Raw genomic sequence first — 20078 nt, 5'->3', positions numbered from 1 at the left:
AACTTGAGACATCTATGGAATTTTGTTGTGTGACAAAACTGCACAATTTAGAGTGACTTTTTATTGTCTCCAGCACAAAGTGCACCTGTGTAATAATCATGCTGTTTAATCAGCTTTTGATATGCCACACCTGTCAGGTGGATGGATTATCTTGGCAAAGCAAAAATGTTCACTAACAAGGATGTAAACATTTGAGAGACATAAGCTTTTGGTGCATATGGAACATTTCTGGGAACTTTTATTTCAGCTTTGACTTCTTTTTATTTCACCTTTATTTAGCCAGGTAGGCTAGTTGAGAACAAGTTCTCATTTGCAACTGCGACCTGGCCAAGATAAAGCATAGCAATTTGACACATACAACAACACAGAGTTACACATGGATTAAACAAAACATACAGTCAATAATACAGTAGAGAAAAAAAGAAAGAAAAAAAGTCTATGAGTGAGTGCAAATGAGGTAAGATAAGGGAGTTAAGACAATAAACAGTCCATGGTGGCGAATTAATTACAATATAGCAATTAAACACTGGAATGGTAGATGTGCAGAAGATGAATGTGCAAGTAGGGGTGCAAAGATAAATAAATAAATACAGTATGGGAATGAGGTAGATAGATGGGCTGTTTACAGATGGGCTATGTACAGATGCAGTGATCTGTGAGCTGCTCTGAAAGCTGGTGCTTAAAGCAAGCGAGGGAGATACGAGTCTCCAGCTTCAGTGATTTTTGCAGTTCGTCCCAGTCATTGGCAGCAGAGAACTGGAAGGAAAGGTGACCAAAGGAGGAATTGGCTTTGGGGGTGACCAGTGAGATATACCTGCTGGAGCGCGTGCTACCAGTGGGTGCTGCTTTGGTGACCAGTGCGCTGAGATAAGGCGGCGCTTTACCTAGCAGAGACTTGTAGATAACCTGTGGCCAGTGGGTTTGGTGATGAGTAGGAAGCGAGGGCCAACCAACGAGAGCATACAGGTTGCAGTGGTGGGTAGTGTATGGGGTTTTGGAGACAAAACAGATGGCACTGTGACAGACTGCATCCATTTTGTTGAGTAGAGTGTTGGAGGCTATTTTATAGCTGACCATGCCAAAGTCGAGGATCGGTACGATGGTCAATTTTAAGAGGGTATGTTTGGCAGCATGAGTGAAGGATGCTTTGTTGTGAAATAGGAAGCCGATTCTAGATTTAATTTTGGATTGGAGATGTTTAATGTGAGTCTGGAAGGAGAGTTTACAGTCTAACCAGACACCTAAGTATTTGTAGTTGTCCACGTATTCTAAGTCAGAGCTGTCCAGAGTAGTGATGCTGGATGGGCGGGCAGGTGTGGGCAGTGATCGATTGAATAGCATGCATTTAGTTTTACTTGCATATAAGAGCAGTTGGAGGCCACGGAAGGAGAGTTGTATGGCATTGAAGCTCGCTTGGAGGTTAGTTAACACATTGTCCAAAAGGGGCCAGAAGTATACAGAATGGTATCGTCTGCATAAAGGTGGATCAGAGAATCACCAGCAGCAAGAGCAACATCACATCACTTCTGCACAGAGAAGAGAGTCGGCCCAAGTTGACTCTCTGTGGCACCCCCATAGAGACTGCCAGAGGTCCGGACAACAGGCCCTCCGATTTGGCACATTGAACTCTATCAGAGAAGTAGTTGGTAAACCAGGCGAGGCAATCATTTGAGAAACCAAGGCTGTCGAGCCTGCCAATAAGAATGTGGTGATTGACAGAGTCTAAAACCTTGGCCAGGTCGATGAAGACGGCTGCACAGTAATGTCTCTTATCGATGGCAGTTATGATGTCGTTTAGGACCTTGAGTGTGGCTGAGGTGCACCCATTACAAGCTCTGGAACCAGATTGCATAGCGGGGAAGGTAACTTGTCTTTCGAAGACCTTAGAAAGGCAGGGTAGGATATATATAGGTCTATAGCAGTTTGGGTCTAAAGTGTCACCCCCTTTGAAGAGGGGGATGACCACGGCAGCTTTCCAATATTTGGCAATCTCAGACGATACGAAAGAGAGGTTGAACAGGCTAGTAATAGGGGTTGCAACAATTTCGGCAGATCATTTTAGAAAGAGAGTGTCCAGATTGTCTAGCCCGGCTGATTTGTAGGGGTCCAGATTTAGCAGCTCTTTCAGAACATCAGCTGTCTGGATTTGGGTGAAGGAGAAATGGTGGGGGCTTTGGCGGGTTGCTGTGGAGGGTGCCGGGCAGTTGACCGGGGTAGCCAGGTGGAAAGCATGGCCAGCCATAGAGAAATGCTTATTGAAATTCTCAATTATAGTGGATTTATCGGTGGTAACAGTGTTTCCTAGCCTCAGAGCAGTGGGCAGCTGGGAGGAGGTGCTCTTATTCTCCATGGACTTTACAGTGTCCCAGAACTTTTTGAGTTTGTACTACAGGATGCAAATTTCTGTTTGAAAAAGCTAGCCTTAGCTTTCCTAACTGCCTGTGTATATTTGTTCCAAACTTCACTGAAAAGTTGCATATCACAGGGGCTATTCGATGCTAATGCAAAACGCCACAGGATGTTTTTGTGCTGGTCAAGGGCAGACAGGTCTGAAGTGAACCAAGCACTATATCTATTCCTAGCTCTACATTTTTTGAATGGGGCATGCTTATTTAAGATGGTGAGGAAGGCACTTTTAAAGAATAACCAGGCATCCTCTACTGACGGGATGAGGTCAATGTCATTCCAAGATACCCCGGCCAGGTCGATTAAAATGGCCTGCTCGCAGAAGTGTTTTAGGGAGCGTTTGACAGTGATGAGGGGTGGTTGTTTGGTCGCAGACCCATTACGGATGCAGGCAATGAGGCAGTGATGGCTGAGATCTTGATTGAAAACAGCAGAGGTGTATTTGGAGGGCGAGTTGGTTAGGATGATATCTATGAGGGTGCCCGTGTTTACGGATTTAGGGTTGTACCTGGTAGGTTCATTGATAATTTGTGTGAGAATGAGGGCATCAAGCTTAGATTGTAGGATGGCCGGGGTGGTAAGCAGTTGTCCCAGTCACCTAGTAGCTTAGAAGATAGATGGGGGTAGATGGGGGCAATCAATTCACATATGGTGTCGAGGGCACAGCTGGGGGCAGAGGGTGGTCTATAGCAAGCGGCAACAGTGAGAGACTTGTCTCTGGAAAGGTTAATTTTTAGAAGTAGAAGCTCGAATTGCTTGGGTACAGACCTGGATAGTAAGACAGAACTCTGCAGGCTATCTTTGCAGTAGATTGCAACACCGCCCCCTTTGGCAGTTCAATCTTTGCGGAAAATGTTTTAGTTAGGGATGGAGATTTCAGGGTTTTTGGTGGTTTTCCTAAGCCAGTATTCAGACACAGCTAAGACATCCGGGTTGCAGAGTGTGCTAAAGCAGTGAGTAAAACCAAACTTAGGGAGTAGGCTTCTAATGTTAACATGCATGAAACCAAGGTTTTTACAGTTACAGAAGTCAACAAATGAGAGCACCTGGGGAGTGGGAGTGAAGCTAGGCACTGCAGGACCTGGATTAACCTCTACATCACCAGAGGAATAGAGGAGAAGTAGGATAAGGGTATGGTTCAGTATATTTTTAAAAAATGCTTGAAATTTGCTTTGATAGTGACATCATCCTCTTTGGTTCGAGACAGGCCCGTATGTGATTGGTCCAGCAGCTTTATCATTTTTTCCAAAATACTTTTCTTCCAAAATCCTTCTTGAGACTAGGGGAGATGCTGCCTCAGGAGTGCACACGCACTGCACACAAGCATGCCAAGCAATATACAGCTGGTGTTGGTGCAAAAAGGACAATGCCTATGCAACAACTACCTCAAAAGTAACTTCTATTTAAATTTTGGTTTGTAAGAGTTGGCCTGCTGGCATGCTAACGTTAGCTATCGTGGCTAAGTTAGCTAGCTGACGAGCCAATAATAAAGCAAGTCAAAGCAGATCCTCCACACAACAACCATCTTGCCACCGCCTTCTATTTTCAATCCTGTGGTTTGTAGCTAAAAGTTTTATGTCAAGAGGTTACCTAGTTAGCGGTTGTTGACTGATAAGTAGCAGCAGTAGCTAAATAGCTAGCTTCATGACTAGCTAGCTAGTTAGGTAGCTAACAACAAACATATAAGGAATATAGTGAAAAAGCAAAGGACAGAAACTACACATACTGCTGTTATAGTAAAATGCCCTAATAGTTCCATTGTGCGTTTCCAAATCCATCCATATTATTTGACTTGGTGCAGCCGGGCTCGGGTAGTCTGCCCCAGGTCCCCCAGTGTCTCATTGGCTGAGCTGTCAAAACATTTTTTTTGACCAGTATACACCCAAACAACTCTGTTGTTTCCTAACAGGCACAGAGAAAAGCTTCTATTTAACATCCTTAATTATAATTTTTTGGAAGGACATTTAATTCATATTTGAATGTATTAGTCTTAGGTAATATTTAATTGAAACAATCAGTAACACTGGACCTGATACCTTAACTTGCCAAGCTCTTAGCATCTGCTAAATGACCACATTATTATTAGAAACAGTACTAGATGTCCCATGGTAATGATACTAACCAATTAGGCACTGTATTAGTCAGTAAACCTAGCCAGTTAAGTCAATGCTAAATGCCTAGAGAGCACCATCCTGAAGAAGGAGACTAGAGCATTCTAGCAGCACAGTGACAGCGATACTGGGGTTGAGACAGAGGTATAATCATGATCTCACTACCCACGCCTCCCAGTGAGCCTGCCTCCTGAGCCGTGTCCCAAGATATCCATACACTGACATCCTACTGTATATACAGTGCCGTGAAATCAAGCCCCGGCTCAAAAATCAGCTTTGCATAATGCGTACATTTCCTGTTGGCAGAGCGATAGCATGACTGCCTCCAATGCTCCTCCCGCAATGGAACAGAACCATATGACCACTGTGACAAATTCCCTTCGTCTCCCCACTGGACCCCTACCCCCTCAGAGGCTTCCATTGTGGAGTTTTAGCAAGGTATCCCAATTTGTAAATGATTCCTTTAAGCGAGTATGACTGTAGTAGGAGCGCCACATCCTATGCTTCTGATTTAGATTTATTGAAACCTTTGCGTGTAAAAAAGGCACTTGACGAAGCGAAGAACCAGAAAAACATTGCAACAATAGTAGCTGAGACCTTTTCATTTACCATTCAAAGCAAATCGGACTGCGGCAGGCAGAAAATACATTCAGACTTGTAAGTAAATACATGTAATTGAAGCAGTGGACTGTTGAAAATGCATCAAGAGCAGGCCTCTTTCTATTATGAGGATATTTATATTCCCTCCCAAACAAAAAGGCCAAGGGAGAAGAAGGCGGGAAAGGGGGGGAGTCTGTTTGTTTGCAGCTCTCTACTCTGTGTGTGTGTGTGTGTGTGTGTGTGTGTGTGTGTGTGTGTGTGTGTGTGTGTGTGTGTGTGTATGTGTGTGTGTCTGTGTGCCCATGCATGCCTTTGGGTGTAATTGCTGCCTGTTATCATTATGCGAGCGAGGGGCCACGGAGGAAGGCACAGCGCACAATGAAGGGCAAACCTGGGGATATTGTGCATGACATTGGGTGTCGGTGGGTAAGTAATGATCACAGTGGTGTGTGACACCCCAGCCTTGGCGGAAGTGACGGTGGTCACGGTTGTTCGCTGCGCTACATCGCCTGTCCTCCTCCGCAACCTCTTCATTAAAGAAGGAGTATTTTCCCTTCACCCGTACAGGCTACAGGCGTCTTTAGCGATGCTACGGGCGCTAATAATTCTGTGAGCCCACCATATTTAAACTCCTAATTTATGGAATGAACACACAACGCCTGGTTGTTTAACACTTCATGAAATAATCATTTGTTTCAATGCTGAGGAAGGCAAAACAGAGAGATTTGTTCTTGTTTTTACTGAGGTCACCCGTTTTTGCTTGCGTGTTTGGTCAGGTTCAAACCGAGGCCACATCACTTCTAGTAAGAAGTGTAATAACCTTTAATTTACTAACCTTTCATTTAGGAAATAGCGGCAGATAATGAACAATTGTCCATTGACACCATGAGACAATTTACACTGAGCGTGCCACAAACACAGCCAGATGTGTGGGCACATTGGAGAGAGGATTTATGAAGGGAGGGTCAGGTGGAGGGGAGAGAGAAACTATATGCTCCATATCCTCCCTCTTGAGAAAGACGACACATTGGAACCATGGAGGAAACAGACAGAAGGAGGGTTGTGGTTTTGTTTGCGGCATCTCCGCAGTCAGTGAGCATTTTTCCCCGTGTGTGCAGTGTTACTTTGTAAACACGGCAGGCACCGCAGGTAACGTGTCCATAAATGTCACTCAAGAGGTGGCGTAATTTCATTTTGTTTTGGGAATAAATAAAGCCCTCATCCCTCAAACTGATTACGTGCCCTCAGAATCTTTTTCGGCTTGACTCCCGCTTTGATGAAACGGCGCAGGGCTTAATGACACCGTTGATTCATAGCCTGTGGGGATCAGAGGGGAGAGGGGAAGGCTCAATCTCTGGGAGAGAAAGAAAGTCAGTTGTCGAGTCCCTCTCAGTCGGCTGAAGAAAACGGACAGAAAAACAGCAATACTCGTCTCTTGGTCATGAATAAGTCATATCAACCACCCCTGATATATGAGAGAATATATGAAAAGCTAATTACCATATTTTCCATTAATGGGGAGAGGGAGAAGTTATTTTTTTGAAAGTTCATTTTCAACTGCAGTAAATTCTGTAATTATGGGCCTGTTCTTGTTATTCTTGTTTGGCACGACAGTAACGGGGGTCTACAATGGCCAATGTTCTGTGGATTTATAAGCGCCGGGAGAACTCTGGTTACAGACTGATAAAGGGAGCGTTGCAGGGCTAGGTGAGCGCTCTTGCCTCAAAACCTCATTTTAACAGTAACAGTAAGAGTATTTATGTGGACTCAAACACTGGCATTGTGCCAGTTATTAGGACTCACAAAAACTTGTCTCCAGTCCTCTGGGTTTGTAATGCCAGACTCTCAGTAAAAACCTTCTCAAGAGCAAGGGAACAATGCACTGAGTTATAATCCATGACGGTGATTGTCCTCTTGATCAACTGGTCCTATGAACCAAGACAGCGCTAAGTATTGGTGGATCGCGATGAACATGTTCTTCTACTTGTCTCTCATCCATGGGATCTAACCATTCCGACATCAAGCCTCTGCCACATTGAGATCATGCTGCCATGTCTAACCACACATGAACTTAGCATGACTTCCCATTCAGGAGCACAGAAGCAGGGCATGCAGGGATCCGGGAAAATCAGGCTTTAGTCCACCAACACCCACATCGATCGAGATCAAGCTCTGGCAGGAAGCAGTGGGCGTTTGGACCCGGGTTCTCTTTGATCATAGGTGGTCATGTACCATCTCCCAGAGAAGTCTGGGAACAGTAGTAAACAGGGAAACCTCTGAGAGAGGAGCAACACTCTCCATTCCTTCACATGGTGCTCTGCCAACTACAGGGAATCCAAATTCTGCCAAAATATGTCAAGTCGCTGGAAGCTTGGATTCGATCCAAGGCGAGATTGAAAAATGAAATTATGATTTTTTTTTCTCTCTCTCTCTCTTTTCCAAGCAAATACGGCTAATCCAGACACTTTTCTGCCTTGTTTATTTGTGCTCTTAATTAAAATCCTCACACTCTCCTTCAGGCAGTTGCCGATACTTGATGCGCCGGATTACCGGCGGCACAGTCAGACATAATTTATTTTGAATAAAACATCAGAGGATTAAGTCGATGGAGTTTGCAGAGATGTATCTCTGAAGAGGCGCTGCCTGCGTCTTGTAAATGCTGAGCACAAACAAGGCAAGAAATGCTTTGGCATCTTTAATAGGCATTTAATTGCCCTTAATATAGAAGAAATTATGATAATGACGGGGATTGCTAACACAAATGCAACTATAGTAAATAGAAGGAAATGCATAATTCTAATAGACGGCTTTACCTACATGCTTGCATTTGTTTTGCACTAATTTAGGGTGAAATTGCGGGATACGACGTTGAGAGAGGTGGTATTAATTAGTGGTCTTAATGAGGAGTTTTATGGGTTGCCACACTAGAGAGTGCATAAAACGACAGCGTCATCACTAATTCAACGTGGCAGCCCTGCAGAACACCATCTGCTGCTGAAGAAACTGTTAATAAAGTCACAATTATCTTTTTGTGAGCACTTTATTGAGGATAAAAATGCGCAAATTAATTAGCCGAGTGTAGAGTCCACGGGTAAAGGGAGGGGAGAAAGAAAGGCCAAATCACCAAAGACAGGCACAAGAGCCATTTGATTCGCCGAACAACATGCCGCCATCAAAACAACTTGCCGTGCTAATGATAATTCGGGGTTTCATTGCAGATGATTTGAGACAAAGGCTTTGTTTAGTTTTTTTAATTGTGCCTCACAACCACTTACATGCATTCCATAATGAGGATACACAGTTAGCGTAGCCTCCCTCTCTCATCACAACAAACAAAAAAGCAGCCCTGCAAAGGATTTTGCACGGGCTCATAATTGCATGGTATGACAACAGCTGGCTATCAAGCACCAGCAGGAGAAAACTAGCCTCTGTAAAAGTTGAGCAGCGAAGCCTATTCAGGATCAATATTGCCGGGCCAGGGAACCACTAGTTGTTAACGGTGTTTACATTGTTGTTTAGTTTCTCATGGAGAATGCTTCCCTCATTAGCTTCCACCACGCATTCTCGCTGACGTTCCGAGTCTTCTGTCTCCTGCTCTGAAAAACATCATGAACGGCCAAAGTGTGGCCAGATAATTCAGTTAATCCCCTTTGTTTAAGACCTTGAGGAGTTTAATTCATGATGATTGTTCTGACACTCCTGGCTGACAATCAATACATACCATTTTCAGCACTTTTGCCAGACTCAAAACACCCCTCTTTCTCTCGCTTCAGACAGACAGACAGACAGACAGACAGACAGACAGACACTCTCTTGCCAAATGAAACAATCACGTTTACTGATAGACACTAAACACAGCATCAACACACACACACATTTTCTCTTACAATAAGCAGACAACACATACACATGCCAACTAAAAGCCATAACAATATTACTCAGACTCGATGCCAGTCTTAATCCTAGCCAGTTTATTTTCCAGCTATAAGGTCATGTTCATTGTACCTTGGAGTCGGTGTATTTTTCCTCAGGACATGTTTTCAGAGGGGATTGACTGTAGCAGAGGAGGGAGGGAGGAGGTTGGGGATATTCATTTCTCTATCCGTCTCTGAGGCTCTTATCTGTGACCCCTAGCAGGGGAGTCATCTCTTACCCTGTCATCCACACACACCTGACCTCTTCATTCCAACCAACGGAGAGAAGATATGAACAAATATCTCAGAAAATAACAGCCAGACAAGTCATTCCTGCACCATCCCCCATCCCCCAAATGCCTCTTTTGAGGGGAAAATAAAGCAAGGTGGATTCATTCTTGACTGGCCATGGTTTAACCTGGAAGAGTAGGAAGTGTGAATGGAAAAAGTGATGACATTGAGGTTAGGAGATTAGCCACTCCTGAGCCGTTAAAGAGGTTGAGAGGAGATGTAGAGAGGAAAAAGAGGAACACCACTTTAAATAATGGTGAGAAACAGAAGTGTGAGGTAATTGTACTCATTAGCTTGATTTATTAACCATAAATTCTCCGCTGTTAAGGTACCCCTTGGAAAGAAAAAGGATAAAGAATCTCCTTTTAAATGTTTAATTACCTGGTCCCTCGCCATGATTCATATATTGACGCGGATACGCCGGGGCGATTACTCCTGAGTCTCTCTCCTGTTATTTAATGAAACGTGTAATGCCCACATATGCATAACCAGATTTGTGGTAAACAACTCCTCAAATTAAACATGCTAGTTGCTCTAAGAGTGCAGGGCTCTATGTGGCATTTGGAAAATTACCTCATACATTTTATTTGCGACATGCTTTACGCGCTAAGCGGTAATTGACAATGGTGTAATGAAATCGCAGGTAGAACCGTTTGACTGTGTTTATTGGACAAAGTCAATAACACCAAATGTAATGCCCTGCTGAGTGGAGTTTAGGAATACAATTATGATCCATTTGAGTAGCTGAGGGCAGCCATTTTGTAGGAGTCTCACACAGAGCGAATGGGCGTCGCATGCGAGGCGAGCTCATAAAACAACTTTGACTTAGGAGATCTAGTACTTCAAACAAATGCATGCTGGGTAATAGGCTCATCTCCCAGCATCTGTAAACCTATTCAAGCCACTGGTTCAAACAAATTGACTTCCTCCCTGTTCTGGAGGGTCTTTTTACTCCTATGTTCAACTCCTACTTTGCAGTGAACTGTAAAGACTCCAAAGTGGTTAGTATCAGAGCAAAATCTTCAGAAAAGCAATAACTCAATGGTCAGTACACTCCAGACACTCCTCCCTCTCCCTCTCCCTCTCTTTCCTACTCTCCCTCAGTATTCAGTCCCTCATCCACCCCTCTGCCTTAGTGATTCATGTCCTTTTGCAGGTGAGCGTGTTCACATCAGCATTCCTTTCCTTTTCCGAGACGGAGATCTGATTCCTCGAGTGTATCGCTTGGTTTCTACACTTCATGGCTCAGGTACTACCTCTCACTGAATGGCCTATACGCTACGCTACACTGCAGTGACCCCCTTTCTCCCCCTCCCGAAAGCTGCATTAAAACGAACATTCACAGAGAAAGAGGCAAGACCGACTGGTATAGAGTAAAATGTAGTGAAACTAGATCAAGTTGCTCTTATACCTACATCGTTATACTGTAATTAGTTTAGTCACATGTTGTAGCTGGTACTAAAGTAATTAAAGTTGAACTATACCGATATTAGAGCAACTTAATGTAATGTCTTACTGAAGGGGTCCTCAGTCTCATGTCTTCCTTGCAAGTATTCCTATGATTCAACACAATCGCAGGAAATGCTTTCATTAGCGTTGAGAATCTCCACAAACTGGAAAGAATTCTGGCAAAAAAAAAAGGGACAACATTTGAAATATCCCTGGGGCCTGAATGTGTAATGAAACTATTGGTTCTGATAAAAACCAACCTATGTTGAAATAATAATCAACACAAAACTGATTGCATTACCACCTGCTGGGTCTTTTGAAGTCAGCCATGATATCTTCAACCATCCTAACCGAGATTATTCTATTTAATCAAAAAATATGTTTTGTTTAAATTTAGTTGATTTATGATCCCAAAACATATGTAGTTTAATTCAGTTTACCACTTTGCATTTTTAAAAGAGCAACGACAATCTTTGCAAAATAATCAGTATGATAGGCAGGAACCTGGAGAGCCCAATATGGCCATATCTGATGATAGACTTAAGTGGGAGAACAACTGTGTATTCTATCAGGTTTGTTGGACAAAATAATCAAGATGAACACTTGTACGACGGCAGACCGAGACGGCACCGCCATGTTTTTCTCATTATCTTATCAGTTGGCATCGGCTGACGACAGTATCCAACTGTCGTGACCTCCAGACTTGTGGCCGCTTGGCTTCCAATCGTCGCAATGAACCCTGTGACCTCATCGCCGTAGTTACGCTTTGTTTGTTTATTGGACGTTTAGGCCTTCCCTGGAAATATTTAGCTACAGTAGGGTTGGGTTGTCGTTGGAGGATATCAGGTGTGGAAATCTCAGTATAGTGTATAGGAAACAGTAAGAAAAGCTGACCCACTGAAATATGTAGCCAAGTATGAGGGTTGGCGTGAAAATGTTATGAGAAAGTGCTTCTTGAATTACTAGAGTAAGACATCCTAAAAATATGAGTCAATTTTCAACACATTTCTCAATCAATTTAAATGGAGTAGTGTATCGATTAATATGCCTCACATATTGATATAGTTAGTTGCATTGAAAAGTTTGTGGTCATCCGCACATCCTTCAAAACATAGGTGCTGGGCTAATAAAGAATACTAGTATAGAACAAGAAGGCCCTCACACTGTCAAAGATCACAATTCACTGCTTTATTGACTACGTTTCCATCCGAAACGGATCTTTCGTCAGGTCAAAACCTGGTAGTTAGTTGTATTGACATTGTTTTCATTTGAAACTTAATGAAAAAAATTACATTTATTCGTTAAGTACTGAGTATCATTATACAATGATTAGTGACTGCCAAAGTATTTAGTAATCATTATCAATCACTAAGCAATCAGCTGCTGGTGAATAAATCACGACACATCTCTTTTTTATTTATTTTATTTTCTAATTCACCTTTATTTAACCAGGTAGGCCAGTTGAGAACAAGTTCTCATTTACAACAAAAACAATAACACAGAGTTACACATAAACAAACGTACAGTCAATAACACAATAGGATTTTCATTTTTTAACACGCCACTCGCCACCGCTCTCAGCTATCAACATGGCTGAAGAATAACATTGCATGAGGTGAATAAGATTGCATTGACATTAGCAGATATTGGTGGTTTCGCTCGGTCAATAACCTTAGCCTGTAGGGGTGAGCCACGGAGACCTTTCCTCACACATTTAATTAGGCAGCAGCTCAGCTAACTCAACACGGGCATTTCGCCGACTGCCACGGTCCAACCACTGGAGACCACCGGCCAAAGGCCAGAGGGTGGGCAGACGCCTAAACTTTGTATATTGATTAGAGATGATCCCTGTGGATCCCACTGGATTTCATGGTGGATCTAGGTTTGACTGGAAAGCCCTCCCTCACTGCAACCCACTGGATACCTATGAGCACATGAATCCCGATCCAGGAGGACATGGCATTTAGGTGCATCGAGAGCAGTGGCCGGTTCAAAGCGTCACCGCAACAGTCGAAGACCCCGGAATAGATCCATACTGATCAGAGGAATGATTTTTACCCGAGTCTCCCGGTCCTTAATGTCACCAGTTAATTAACGGGTAATATTACAGTCTGCCCTGCAACAAATGACAGGACATCCAACGGACAGCCGAAGGAGAAGTCTAATTTGGTCCCCATATGCTTATCTCCTTCCTCCCTACCCCTCGTCCCTCCTCACCTCCCTCCATTCAAGTGGAGAGTCACTCTGACCCTTCTACTCATGGACCCTTGTCAGGCCTCCCACCCCTTCTCCATTTTCCTTTAGGATTCCTAAACACCTGCTGCCCCCGTGAGGTCTGAGCTGGACCCGAATTAACATACACAAACACACACACACACACACACACACACACACACACACACACACACACACACACACACACACACACACACACACACACACACACACACACACACACACACACACACACACACACACACACAGGACATGTTTTCTCAGTAGTCCATCCCTCACCAGACTATAAGGATGAAATACCATAAAGGAGATCACATTTACAAATGTCAGTCAATGAAATGTTTGTTATTTATTTGTTATTTGTGACGTGCGCCGAATACAACGGGTGGAGACTTTACCGTGAAATGCTTGCTTTCGAGCCCTTCCCAACGATGCAGAGTAAAATAAAATAAACAATAATGGAAAGATATACATGGGGTACCAGTACCAGTGGCTGCAGTCTTTGGCAATTTTTGGGGCTTTCCTCTGACATCGCCTGGTATAGAGGAACTGGGTGGCAGGGAGCTCAGCTCGCTCCGGTGATGTACTGGGCTGTCCGCACCACCCTCTGTAGTGCTTTGTGGTCGAGGGTGGTGCGTTTGCCATGCCAAGCGGTTATGCAGCCGGTCAAGATGCTCTCAATAGTGCAGTTGTACGGCACAGTGGTCTAAGGCACTGCATCTCAGTGCGAGAGGCGTCACTACGGTCCCTGGTTTGAATCCAGACTGTATCACATCCGGCAGTGATTGGGGAGTCCCATAGGGCGGCGCTCAATTGGTCCAGCGTCATCCGGGATTGGCCGGGATAGGCCATCATTGTAAAGATCTGAGACAGCCTGGATCACAGAGGGCCTCCGCATTGCACATTGAGCGAGACATTGGGACTAAGGTGCCCACTATGGAAAACCACATCCATCTCTTGTCTCAACCACAGTTTTCAGCTTGCTTTTTCACTCGGATGTCTTAGTCACTGACAAAATGCATTTAACGGGGGAAAGAAAAAAGGTTTTGCCATTGGTCTCAGGTAATAGACAAGGCGATGCGAGGCTTCACACGGGTACAGAAGAGTCGACGGAACTTCAACACGCAGGTTACGTGCGATAAGTGGAATGAGCATATGCCACAGGGAAGATAATGATACAAAAAAAAGACTTTTGATATCCCTTACAAAAAGGGAGACAGACCCAGAGGCATGGCGGCCAACTAAGATTGACGGTGCTGCCAGACGTACAGACTACTAGAGGAAGGAAGACATACAGACGCAGACGAAGGCAAGCGCAGCTCTTAACCAGCCGACAGGGCATGAGGATAGGCATGGGATAGACAGAGGTTATCCGTTCATCAAACACAGCACTTGTAGGTTAACTAACACGCTTTGGATGCTAGGCACAAAACCATGGTCATGGTCAACAAGACCACTACAGTAGTTCAAGGTGGTGATAACGGAGAATGTGTTTGATCAAGAGCATCCTCAAAATCGTCCGGCACACTTCCTTAAATAATCCCTTAGTGATCCCATGAGGCTTTTTCGACTGTCCCAGCAGGGACACTGGCTGAGCGTCACACTGCATCATCATTGTGGTTCGCCTTGAGTCAAAGAAAGCCAGGGAGGCCAGGGAAGAAAGGCCAGCGTGGGTCTGGAGGGAGGGATGGAGGGATAGAGGGAGGGATGCATCATTTAGTACAGTGTGCCTCCCTCCCTCTCCTCCCAGAGTGCCCTCCGACTTACCTACCCCCCCCCCCCCCCCCCCCCCCCCCCACCCACCCACCCCCGTCACCTGAGCGAGCTGTCCATTCACGAGCAGCGGTGTCAATACCGCAATTTGTTTTTCTATTGCCTCCCTTATCAAGGTTAAACGGAATAAATCAATCATCCTAGTTGGGGCAAAAGGAGAAAAAAAATACCCTTCCTGTCAGAAACAAAGGGTTATAAATAATACGTCGACAGAAACCGAACACTCGCTATGCGAATTTCTCCAAAAGGCAATTAACTCGGGAGGGGAGAGGAAGAAACCTGAAACAAATGCCTTCTGAAAGCCCTTCTGCCAAGTCTTCACGTGGGGACACAGAAGCTCATTCTTGGTAGAACAGTGTTGATAAATTACATGCCGTTTGCCCTTGGTCGCTTTATTTCAATACTTAATGTTGATGCATTGCCACCGCGGCACATTTTCATTCATTTTCTCGGTGTGGGGAATTTAACCCAAATAAAAGCTCCTTTGAGTTGCTTTTGTATTGCATTCGTGTCGTTGACACGCATCTCTGAACATAAAAATACCTCATAGAAAGGAACTTGAAACAAATACGCCAGGAAGAAAAGCACAATGTCAATACATAAAGACTGTCGTGCCAAACTGAACAGGAGTGGGCCAAAGGTTGGGTTCAGAGTTACTGTGTCACTACTAAATACTACATAAAGACATCGCTATCTGATTGACTTTCAGCATGTGATTGGTGCAATCATTTGCGGGTGACGCATACGTTGAAGAGGGTATGTGCGTGGGTGGGTTTATTGGCATAACAGCCAATGCCAAGGTCACTGGGAAATGGGTGACACAACATGAGTCTGTGGCCTTGCAAATGAAACATGGGAGGAGTCTATTTCGGGCCAGCTGTGGGTAAAGATAGGTATGAGTGAATGGGTTTGGCACCATATGACTGAGTCCGTGCTCGCATAGGCCGCATGTGACCTTCTCAATCCCTCCTTTGACGGCAGCAGCGTCGGGAGCCTTGACTCATAGCAAATAAAACGCCAGGTTGTGGCTTAATGTGGGGCAAGAGGCCCACCCTCTGTTACTCTCCTCTGGTTTCACCGTTGTCTCATGGGAGGGGAGAGATTGATTGGGGCGTTGATATTTACTGCGCCCGGCTGGCCCAGGTGCTGTGGAACACAAGCGCGCCACCCTTTGTTTTTATACGCAGTTTATGGCACAGCTGTTTTTGCCGGGCCTGACACTGCAGCCATAATCACCGGCTGAGTGTGTGAGACACTCAAATAATCATCAAGGGCTCCCGAAACGACGACGGCAGTGTAAAAAAAATAGAGGGCCACAAATCAACCTGGAGTTTTTATGGACGCCCTGGTCCAGGTAGGCCCTAAGGTCAAAGGTCAAAGAAAATTACTTTTGAGGAGAATACGTTTCTGGGTTTCTCACCCTGCGGCTCTCTGAAATTTTGTGGCTCGTGACTGCCATCCGGTCATTAAAAATATTCCCCTCCTCTCCCCCTCTCTCCTATCCCTACACTTTCCCCTCCCGGCCTGCCTCCCCCACGTCCTCCAGAAGCATTAGCAGGTTGCGGGCGGGCGGCCGGTCCGGCGGAGTGCCACTGTAATCATTGTAATGCATCTCTGTTCTTTTAATTAAGGGATAATGTCCAATTTCATGACGTTTATGAGGTTATAACATCCATTAGCCTGCAACAGATGCTGTGGCTGAATAGCTAACTAGCCTCGAGCCGAGCCACGCAGAGTCCTCCTCCTGGTCAGAGACAGACGCCGTCTCTCTCTCTCTCTCTCTCTTCCTCCTTTTCCCTTTTCCTCTCTCACTGCCTTGGAGCAGAAATTGGAAAGAGATTTAAAGAGTATAGCTATTGAACTTTAAACAGCTTATAGCCATGGAACATAAAACTGGCATTAAAATTTGTGATTGCAATTAAACAGAAGTTATTCGCAACGAGAATGTCAAAAGCAGTTCTAATCATTTTTATTGTGGGGCTTAATCACCGAGTCACACTTTTCCCCCTGTCCGAGCCAAATACTTTCCAGGTGCATAATTTCAACCTTTCGCTCCTCTCTTCACGCTTATGCCAACAGCGAGAGAACCTTTCCAAAATGCTCTTCATTTTTTGGGCCCGCCGCCAACCCCCCTTTCATGACTGACCTCAATTTTCTTACAAGCACCCTGGCGCCCATCTCAGCGAAAGGTGAAGGACACCACCTCCCCAAAACACCAAAGGATGTATCAATCATTATCTACAATTGCAGCTTTATATCCGAGACCACAATGTTTCCACCAAAGCCATTAGCCTACATATGGTCTCGGATTTTGGATAGACTGAAAGTGACAAAGGTGAACTGAGACTTCTGTCTATTGAGTACAATCACATCCATCTCAACTGTCAAAACATCCAACCACCACCCGATGGCGTGGCTGTGGGCATCACTGGAAATAGGCGTAGCGTGTTATTATGGAAAGTGTCCTTGAGGGAGAATGAAGTGGCCCAGCTACAGTTGTCGAAGTTACATTAGCCCTCGTTTCTCATGGGATGACTGGGGTGTCAGCGTGGTGACAGGTGATCCTTGTCTGCCCGTCCCCTGTTGATGGGTTTGCTCTACTGTCGCCCTGTTCTGTTGGAGTCGGGCTGAGCCTGGTGAGGCCGCGGCTGGGGGATAGTGGACAAGGCCCGGCTGTCCCCAGGGAAGGGTGAGGGCTGCTGGGCAGCTGTCCGGTAATTAGTCCCCTCCCTAGTGCCTGGCCCCCTGGCATCTGCGAGCGGATAACAACGCCGTGGAACCTGTCCAGCACTCAGGGACGCACATCAGTGAGATTCACTCCACTTTGTTTAACGACACACACGAGCACACACAAATACACATAAACAGAAACACACACTTCTACCAAACATAGGAGCATAGGTGCAAACATGTGCTCAAACTGTGGACTTGTGCATTCAAATACAGCATGTGCATTTACAGATATTGTAATAAAAGTGAATATACACGTGTACAGAATACAGACAGACACTCCAGTATCCATAAAGGTACTGTATACACACTAAAGAAAATGTTTAGATTTTTATTATCTTCGGAAAATAATAACAGTTGGGAGTATTATTAATGATTAAATTATTAATTGCTTTCACAATGACAATTGTTATAATAATAATAATAGGCCTTTCACTTGTTACTCCTTGTCCACTATCCCCCAGCCGTGGCCTCACCAGGCTCAGCCTGACTCCAACAGAACAGGTTCCCCATTCCTTGACTTTTAGCCCTGTTACTTGTTTCCTGTCTCTGAGAGCTCCCAATGGCCTCGAGTGCACTGACCATCGACTCCAGACACAATAGCTGACCATAAGAACATCAGCTCCCCTTTCCCTGAATGTCCATTCCTCATAGAGGCCCTAAAAGGCCCTCTCAGACTGAGAGGAGAGTCAGGCTCCCTCAGTGCATCCGTTCAGATATATGTTCACTAAAACACTGTCTACAAAAAGCACTCTACTTTTACATGCCTTTGGTTTTCTCAAAGCAGTTAGTGTTCACTGAGTACCCTATTACTCCTACCTTGTCATGGGACAAACAAAACAGTGCCCTTAAGATATTCGGGACAGGGCTTTGCTCCTTCCCTCTACCGTCCTCCTTTACCTATTTTATCCATCCTTCTCTTTCATTCCCTTTCCACTTCACTATTCTGGTGTCCCTGAATCTCCATCCATCTCTCACTCTTCCTGTCGCCATCCATCTCTCACTCTTCCTGTCTCCATCCATCTCTCACTCTTCCTGTCTCCATCCATCTCTCACTCTTCCTGTCTCCATCCATCTCTCACTCTTCCTGTCTCCATCCATCTCTCACTCTTCCTGTCTCCATCCATCTCTCACTCTTCCTGTCTCCATCCGTCTCTCACTCTTCCTGTCGCCATCCATCTCTCACTCTTCCTGTCTCCATCCATCTCTCACTCTTCCTGTCTCCATCCATCTCTCACTCTTCCTGTCTCCATCCATCTCTCACTCTTCCTGTCTCCATCCATCTCTCACTCTTCCTGTCTCCATCCATCTCTCACTCTTCCTGTCGCCATCCATCTCTCACTCTTCCTGTCTCCATCCATCTCTCACTCTTCCTGTCGCCATCCATCTCTCACTCTTCCTGTCTCCATCCCGCCACACCCCTCCCAAGTCGTTCTCCCCGCCAGTGTTCCATTTCTTCCCTAACTCTCCACGTAGCAAACCCTGTCTCGCACCTTCCTTGGCCTTCCTTCCTCTCCTTCTCCCTCTGGCCCAACGGTGTCAGTGACAGTGTCAGTCCCTTTTTCTAACCCCTTTTCTTCTTTCTACCACCGTGTCGTCTCCCGTCAAGCATTTGAGGGCCTCAGTCTCACTCGGAGGGAGAGTCTAAGTGTCCTTGGGTTGAAGGGGGCTCCTGAGGAGCTAATGGCGAGGCGGTATGACTAATGGGGAAAAACCGTGACAAAACAAGACAAATGGTTTGGACCAACTTCATTACCTAAGTGACAGCTTGACGGCGCTCCGCCATATAATATGGTATTTTTCATCTGTGACTCATTTGGAAACAAAATGACAGCACAGGCGTAGGACTAACTTTCTATGCGATATGAAAATGGGCAGATATTAAATCTGCCGGAACACAAAAGCAGGCGAAGGGAGTTTGAGCCTTTTCTTATTATCGTTGCCGTATGTCATATCTTTAAAAAGAAAAGAAAGCGAATGTGGAGTGAATTTGTAAGAGGAAGATGTTCTGATGCAATGCTGCCGTTTTAAGGTTTCAAACATCAAACTATCATGCGCCACTGTAACTACTGGCAAAACCTCAACGGAGACATTCATTTCATGTCTTGTGCTTCGCTTCTATGGACTGGAAGATACTAGGGGAAAGTTTCTTGGCAAGTTAAAACAAAGATATAAGCTATCAAATTGAAGACGCTGAGGCACATTCGTTAGTTTAGAGTCTGTGCAGATTTAAATTAGAACTGTCAAATTGCCTGGATCTGTGAAGAATACAAATAAATACCATACGTCAGACATAGGCCTTCAATACCAAACACTATTTTCACAAAACACTGTTTTTTTCTCTCTTGACATGATCTGAAAAAGTCTAAATAAAACGTAGTCTTCTCAATGTCTGAGAAGTTAATTTTTCATGAAAGGAGGGGTTATCATGCTTCTGTAATCTCCAGTACTGAGCCTGGTTGCTGCCTGTCTTGTGTTGTAGCATACATTATTCAACGATTGCTTGGGAGTTCTTGAAGGAATACCACGGCACGCCTCTCTGTTTCATTGAATTACACAAATTCAGCTC

Source organism: Oncorhynchus keta, chromosome 35 (genome assembly GCF_023373465.1).
Source record: "Oncorhynchus keta strain PuntledgeMale-10-30-2019 chromosome 35, Oket_V2, whole genome shotgun sequence".
NCBI classification, from domain to species: Eukaryota; Metazoa; Chordata; class Actinopteri; order Salmoniformes; family Salmonidae; genus Oncorhynchus; species Oncorhynchus keta.
Note: the sequence above shows the minus strand (reverse complement) of the source record.